The sequence below is a fragment of the Spermophilus citellus genome, assembly GCF_964194105.1.
Source record: "Spermophilus citellus genome assembly, chromosome: X".
In the NCBI taxonomy this organism is placed as follows: Eukaryota; Metazoa; Chordata; class Mammalia; order Rodentia; family Sciuridae; genus Spermophilus; species Spermophilus citellus.
This window is the reverse complement of record NC_138190.1, coordinates 47804117-47812161: the sequence shown is the minus strand read 5'-3', so window position 1 is coordinate 47812161 and position 8045 is coordinate 47804117.

Genomic DNA, 8045 nt, shown 5'->3' with positions numbered 1-8045 from the left:
ATTTATCCTGAAGAATTAAAGTCATCATACTACAGTGATACATGCATATCCATGATTATAGCAGCACAGCTCACAATAGCCAACCTATGGAAGTACTCTTGGTGTCCATTAGCAAATGAATGGATAAAGAGAATGTGTCATATATACACAATGGAATTCTATTCAAACGTAAATAAAAATGAAATTATATTATTTGCAGGAAAATAGATGGAACTAGAGACCACTATGTTAAGCCAAACTCAGAAAATCAGGCATCAGTTTTCTCTTAAATGTGGAAGCTAGAGAGGAAAAGGAAAAGAAAGGTAGTTGGGGGTAGGAATCTCATGAAATGTGGAGGGAAAAGAAGCATTAAGAAGAAATAAATGTCAATCTAAATTTGTGTGCTCAGTCAGTTATCTTTAAAGAAAAGTTGAGTTTTAAGGCTGAACTTCAAGAATAGGGAAAATGGCCCCAGAAATGTATAAAATGAAAGAAGGGATGAGATACACATGGACTTCTTCCTCACTGTAGCTACTTCCCATAGCTGTCTCTGCTACAGAAATTGCATGGAACTCTTGTCTATTAATTTCTGAAAGATGCTTCCCGTTGGATGTACCTAAACTAGAGGTTATTTTTTTTTAATTATTTTATTGTTGGTTGTTCAAAACATTACATAGTTCTTAATATACCATATTTCACAGATTGATTCAAGTGGGTTATGAACTCCCATTTTTACCCCGTATTAGAGGTTATTTTTTAAATTAATAAAATTATAAAACAAAAGATCGAATGTTCTAAGTCCCAAGAAATTAATGCTTCTCTGTATTTTTCTATTTTTATCCAAGATCACACACTGTTCAATCCCCAGTACCAAAAAAAAAAAAGAAAGAAAAGAAAAGAAAAAGAAAAAAGATATCTTCGCTGCTGAATTCTACCAAACATTTAAAGAAGAATTAATACTAATACTCCTTAAGTTATTCTGAAAAATGAAAGGGGAAGGAATTCCTTCAAATACATTTTACAAGGCCAACATAACCCAGACAACAAAACCACATAAGGAGACCACAATAAAAGGAAGTTACAGGCCAGTAACCTTAATGAGCATTGATTTTAAAAGATCCTTGACAAAATACTAACAAACAGAGCCCAACAGCACATTTAAAAGATTATATAGGGCTAAGGCTGTAGCTCAGTGGTAAAGTGCTTGCCTCACATGTGTGAGGCACTGGGTTCAATCCTCAGCATAAAAAATAAATAAAGATACTGTGTGTTCATCTACAACTAAATAAATATTAAAAAAGATTATACACCAAAAGCAAGTAGGACCCATCATAGGAATGCAAGGCTATTTCAGTACATGAAATCAATAAATGCAATACACTATATAAATAGAATGAAGCAAAATAATCATATAGTCATCTCAATTGATGCAGCAAAAGCATTCAAAAAATTCAACATTACTTCATAATAAAATTCTCAACAAATTAGGCATGCAAAGAAAGTATCTTAACATGATCTTAACATAATAAATTGCATTTAAAATAAACGAGCTGCTAACATTATATTGAATGGGGAAAAGCTGAAAGTTTTCTAAGATGTAGAAGACAGGATGATAACTTTCACCACTTCTATACAACATATTGTTGTAAGTCTTTATGAGAGCAATTAGGCAAGAGAAACAAATAGGAAATAGGAAAATAAGTCAAATTGCTACTTTTTGTTGATGACCTGATTTTTTATATAGAAACTCTCCAAAACTACACAAAAACTGTTAGAACTAATAAATAATTCAGCAAATGTGCTGGTTACAAAATCAACATATGAAAATAAGTACCATTTGTATGCCAATAGTGAATTATCTGAAATAGAAATAAAAATTCAATCCAATTTATAAATAGATATGAAAACACCTAGAAATTAATTTCACTAAAGAAATGAAAGATCTGTGTGATGAAAATTGTAAAATATTATGTTAGTCAGCCTTTTGTTGCTGTGGCCAAAATACCTGAAAAGAACAACTTAGATGAGGAAAAGTGTATTTTGGCTTATGGTTTCAGAGATTGAATCCATGGTAGGCTGAGTCCATTGCTCACAGCAGAAGGGCATGTTGGAGGAATGCTGCTCTGCTAATGGTGGTGAGAAAGCAGAGTGAGAAAGGGAAATGGGTTCCAAGGAAAATAAACCCTTCCAGAGCACCTCCCTAGTGCTCACCTCTCCAGGTCATACCTACCTGCCTACATTTCACACCCTATTAGTCCATTTAAAACTATGATGGGCTGATTAGGTTACAGTTCTCACAATTCAATCATTTCACTTCTGAACATTCCTGAATCAACACAGAAGTTTTTAGGGGAGACTTCATATCCAAACCATAACAACATTCATGAAAGAAATTGAAAGGGACACAAATATGTGGAAAGACATCACATATTCATGCATTGGAAGAAACAATATTGTTAAAATGTCCATAATATTGAAAGTGTTTTGCAGATTCAATGTAATCCCTATCAAAATATCAATGGCATTCTTCATGAAACTAGAAAAAGTTGTAAAAATTATATGGAATTATACACCCAAATGATCAAAGCCATTTTGAGCAAAAAGAACAAAGCAGGAGGTATTAGGCTGAATGACTTAAAAATATAATGCAAATCTGTAGTAATCAGAAAAGTATGATATTGACATAAAAACAGAATCCTAGACCAATGGAACAGAAGAGAGAGACTAGAAATAAACTCATGCACCTACAGACCCTGATTTTCAACAATAGTGCTAAGAATTGCATTGAGAATTGCATTGGGTCTTTTCAATAAATGGTGATGAGAACATTACATATTCAAATTCAGAAGAATGAAACTAGACCCCTATCTCTCACCAGCTACATAAAGAAACTCAAAATGAATTAAAGACTTAAATGTACGGCCTGAAACTATGAAAATACCAAAAGAAAATATGGAGAAATGCTTCAGGACATTGGAATGGGGAAGGAGTTTTTGGGTATGACACCAAAAGCACAGGAAATGAAATTAAAAACACACAATTAGGATTACATAGAATTAAAAAGCTTTTGAACAGCAAAGAAAATACTCAATAGAATACAGAGAGAATCTACAGAATAGGAGGACATATTTTTTATGTATACATTTGACAAAAAGCTAATATTCAGAATATGTACGGAACCCCAAAACTAAATAACAGTCAAAAATGTGACAAAAAAGACAATAGATCTGAATAGCTATTTCTCAAAAGAAGACATCCAAATGATCGACAGGTGCATGAAAAAATGGTCAACATAGTTATTCACCAGGGAAATGCAAATCAAAACCACAATGAGATGTTACCTGACCTCAGTAAGAATAACTCATGTAAAAAAAACTAAAGATAAAAATTGCTGGCAGGGATATAGAGAAAAGTGGACCCTTGTACACTGTTGTGGGGAATGTAAATTAGTAGAGCCATTATGGAAAAGAGGATGGAGATTCCTCAAAAAATTAGAAATAAAACTACCATATGATCCACTGTGTCTATCTCTGAAGGAAATGAGGTCAATATGTTGAAGAGACATTTGCAATTCCATGTTCATTGTACACAAATCACAATAGCTCAAAATAGAAACAACATAAATGTTCATGAACCAATGAATGAACAAAGAAAATGTAGTACATATATAAAATGAAATGCTATTCATTCATAAAAATAAAATCCTTTTATTTATGACAACATAAATGAAACTAGAGATCATTATATTAAGTGAAAAAGGATTTTGAAAATTTTAACCACAAAGAATTAATAAATGTTTGAACAGATAAGTGTTTCACCTGATGTATACATTACACAATGCATACATGTATCAAATATTACATTGTACCATATGTATACACACACACACACACACACACACACACATATATATATACACACACACATATGACTTTTATGTATCATATTGAAAACATATGTGCCTTAGAAGTACATTTAACATCCAAACTATAGCATTCAGGACATTAAGAGATGAGTGAGAAAAAATTTTACACTTATATTTTATTATTGCCCCTTCTCCTGCCATTGGTCAACACAGAAACCACTTGAAGACTAGCTAAGTGTTATTATACTGTTTTGGACCCCTGTCTTGCTGACCATGAGAAACAATAGTACACAATGTTTAAAAAGGATGAACTCAAAAAACAATTTGCCTGAATTATATATATGGATGCTTTTTACAACTTTGATTCCTTAAGCATATCACTTATGTTGTCTGTGCCTTTGTTTCCTCCTCTGCAAAATGAGGATTAATGGTAATATATACCTCGCATGATTGTTGTGAGGTGCATTAAAGCACATTAAACGCTTTGAATAATGCCTTGTAGATAGGAAACTTTTAGTGGGTATTAGTTGTTATTAATATTGCTCCAAAGTGTCTTTGAATATTTTAACTCTACTCAAGAGCACTGACTTTCTTCTTAGTCAATGTAATTTCTGAGAAGTTAAAGAGTAAAGCTTTTCATGAGTTGTGGAATTATCGTAGTTCAGGGAGCAGTTATTTACCACAATGTACCCAATCATTTATTTCTACGTTACCAAGCACTTTAGTTTTTTATACAGATAGACTCTTATAAATCTTCTCCCTCAGTCATCATATAATACCCAAATACATCTGTATTGGCAACAGATGTATGGTTTAGGTACATCGGACTGAGCACCTCCCTCTTATTAAAAGAAAGAGGTCATACCAGATTTTGTTGTAAAGTTAAAGATGTATTCTAAATACCCTATTTCCTCTATCACTACCAAACAATGGGCTCTCTTACCAACCAGTCATTCCTAGGGAATACAAATATCAACTTATGAATTTTAGGATGTTCTGGATTGCTATATAAAATTAAATGCCTCAGGACACTACCAAATCTTCTGAAATGGTATCTTTCCCATGGTTTAAGATTGAGATTACAGTAAATTTGCAAGTGTGCTGAGGATCACAGAACAGGTAATGAGTATAGAATCAACTGTATATATTTAGATATTAAATTAGTCAATCTGAAGGGCAATTACATACTTTTGGGTATTTAAAACCAAACATGGCTATATTTGAAATATTAATAAGGGCTGAGGATGTGGCTCAAGTGGTAGCGTGCTCGCCTGGCATGCGTGTGGCCTGGATTCAATCCTCAGCACCACATACCAACAAAGATGTTGTGTCCACCAAAAAACTAAAAAATAAATATTAAAAATTCTCTCAAAAAAAAGAAATATTAATAAAACATTAACATAAAACATAACACATAAAATGCATGTTAGTCTCACATATAGCACATCAGTAACTCTAAGCACATAAAATAAATTGTGGATGCATAATAAGACTTCTGCTTTAAGATGACAATCTCAGTTTCTATATTTTCTTCCACCCTTCCAAATCCTATGCAAATAATGAAATTAATATAATAATGTAAATAATAAAAGAGAAATATGTGCTATCCAAAAACAAAAATAAACAGCAACAGCAGCAAACAAACAAACAAAAAACACTGAGGAATTTTTGTTAGGGTAGAATGTCCATGTTAGAATTAACTTGGTGGAAGCACATGCAAAACATTATTCACAGCATGCAGTGGAAAAACATACACTGGGAGTAATTGAAACCTACACTGGAAATCTACTCCTACACCTTAGAATCAGAGTAGCAGAGGATTGAATAAAAAAATGATGTCACTTGTTTAGGCATAAAGATTCAAAAATCAGTTCTATTTAATTGATTTATATTTGATTCATGTCAGTTGAAAGAGTTATTTGACAAATATCTTTAAATCATTTGGGAAAGGGATTATGTGAAAAATATAAAGCAGCATTATCGACACAGATTATTTGTTATTCCTCCAGAAAGATGCCACTGCCAGTTTGATCAGAAAATTCTAGCAAACTTAAAACAAATAATTTCAATCTTATTCGAGTAAAGAAAAAGAAGTAGCATTACTAATTTATTGAGATTAGTATAATGATACAAAATTTGACAAGAATAACATATATATGAAAAGGAAAATAGAGGCCAAAATATCGTCAATTTATTTAGAGGAGACATTTGCACTACACATCAAAAATGTGAAACAAACTGGGCACAGGGCTGTGTATCTGTAATCCTAGCGACATGGGAAGCTGAGGCAGGAGGATCACAAGTGTAAGGCTAGCCTCAGCAACTTAATAAGGTCCTAAGCAACTTTTTGAGAACTTGTCTCAAAATTTTAAAAAAGGGTGGCTGGGGAGGTGATTTAGTGGTTAAGCACCCTTTGGTTGAATCCTTGGCACCCCCCCAAAAAAAAACCCATACAACATATTATTCATAATATGTTTTATGTAAGAATGCTTAAGATAATTTTTACAGTAAGCTTTATGTGATTCTGTTATGCTCAAATTTGGGACCCCCAAAAGACCACCAGAGACCAAGATTGATGTAAGCAGCAAAGAGGTGTTTATTTCGAGCTAGCATGGTCCTCCATGTGCACACACAGCAATTGGTGATGCTGAGAGGCCCTGAGCCCAGGGTTTGCAGCAGTTTTATAAACTCTTTGGGGAAGGCAGGGAAAGGACTTCACATACATCATAGCATCTCTTAGCAAATCATCACACACTGTGGGAAAATCATAAAACAACTCTAAAACATGATTAGCACATTCACTGGCAGGAACAAGTTGGGTAGGGGGTGATTGGTTACTACAAGAGGGGGATTCATTTGAACTGATTGGTTTAAGCCAAGAGGGGTGTACGTGCTGAACTACATGGTTTCCCAACACGTTATCAACAACCATAAACTACTGGGAGGGTCATCTGGCATCCCAGGTATTTCCCTGTCTCATGCTGATTGGTGGTTGCTAGAGTGTTGCTATGGGTCCCCACCTAGCCTGACTTGAGTCAGGGCCACCGGACACAGCAGATCTCTCCTGTTATTTGTAGATAAACAACTTAGCAGGGTGGGAATGTGCCTAGGAGTGCTTTGTGGCTCTTTCCAAGGACAAAGGTCATGTCCCTTCCTTGGACAGGCTTTGCTCTGAGGTAGAGGCTGGTTTTTCAGTTCTTATGTGTATGTTTAATAATTCTCAATTTTTGCATTATTTTGCTATCATATAGCCACATTTTAAACTCCTTCTCAAGAAGTTGTTATAGATATGTGGACTGGGTGAAAATGCAGCACCTAGCATAGATTAAACCATGTAAAATATACACTTTTATGATATTTTCCATTAACAGAGTTCATTCCTAGTTGAGTATATACTAAATAATGTGAAGATTTGTTGAAATAAAGAGGTTTATCATATTTCCAAGTGTAACAAGAAAGTGATCCCCATGGAAGTATATAGGATGTTAATATATTTCATCCTACCTGTATATTTTCCACTGTTGGAACTGAAAAATGATAAAGTCCAGATTTAAGAAATTACTTTTATTGAGCATTTACTGTATGTCAGAGAGACACTTTGAGCACATTATATATTTAATTAGAAGCAGAATTAAACTCTTAACTCTAAACCACCTACTGCTTCCTGCTGGTTCTTTCTTGTTCTTTATTAAATGTGTCTGTACTATTTTTCCATGAAAGAATATTTTTGTGACCTAAGGACAAAATGTGTTAGTACATAGTTAAACTGATCAATGAATATTTACCTGATGAATAGATAATGTGAAAACTTTCTTTAACTGCATGATTAGCCAGACCTGTGTAGTGGGTGGGGGGGGGGAGAGTCAGGTTTGATTAAACTGCAAAAGAGCATCAAGATCTGAAGATCTTGATAGCCCAAATCCTAAGTTACTATAAAAATCATGACTCTCCAAGCCAAGTAGCTGGCAACAAGTAGACTTCAGTTTCATTTTTGATGATGGGAACAAAGGAAAATACATTAGAATAAGGTTAATGTAAACCCACTGGTTGCAACTATTTAATTAATTCAAAGTGTGACTCTCATCAGGCTCCTAGATTCATCATCTATCAAGTAGTGCTATTTACCTTTCCCTGAGTTTCCAAAAAAATATGCAAAGTTGAAAATACTTTATAAAATGGAGAGGATAATAGTGGCTATTTT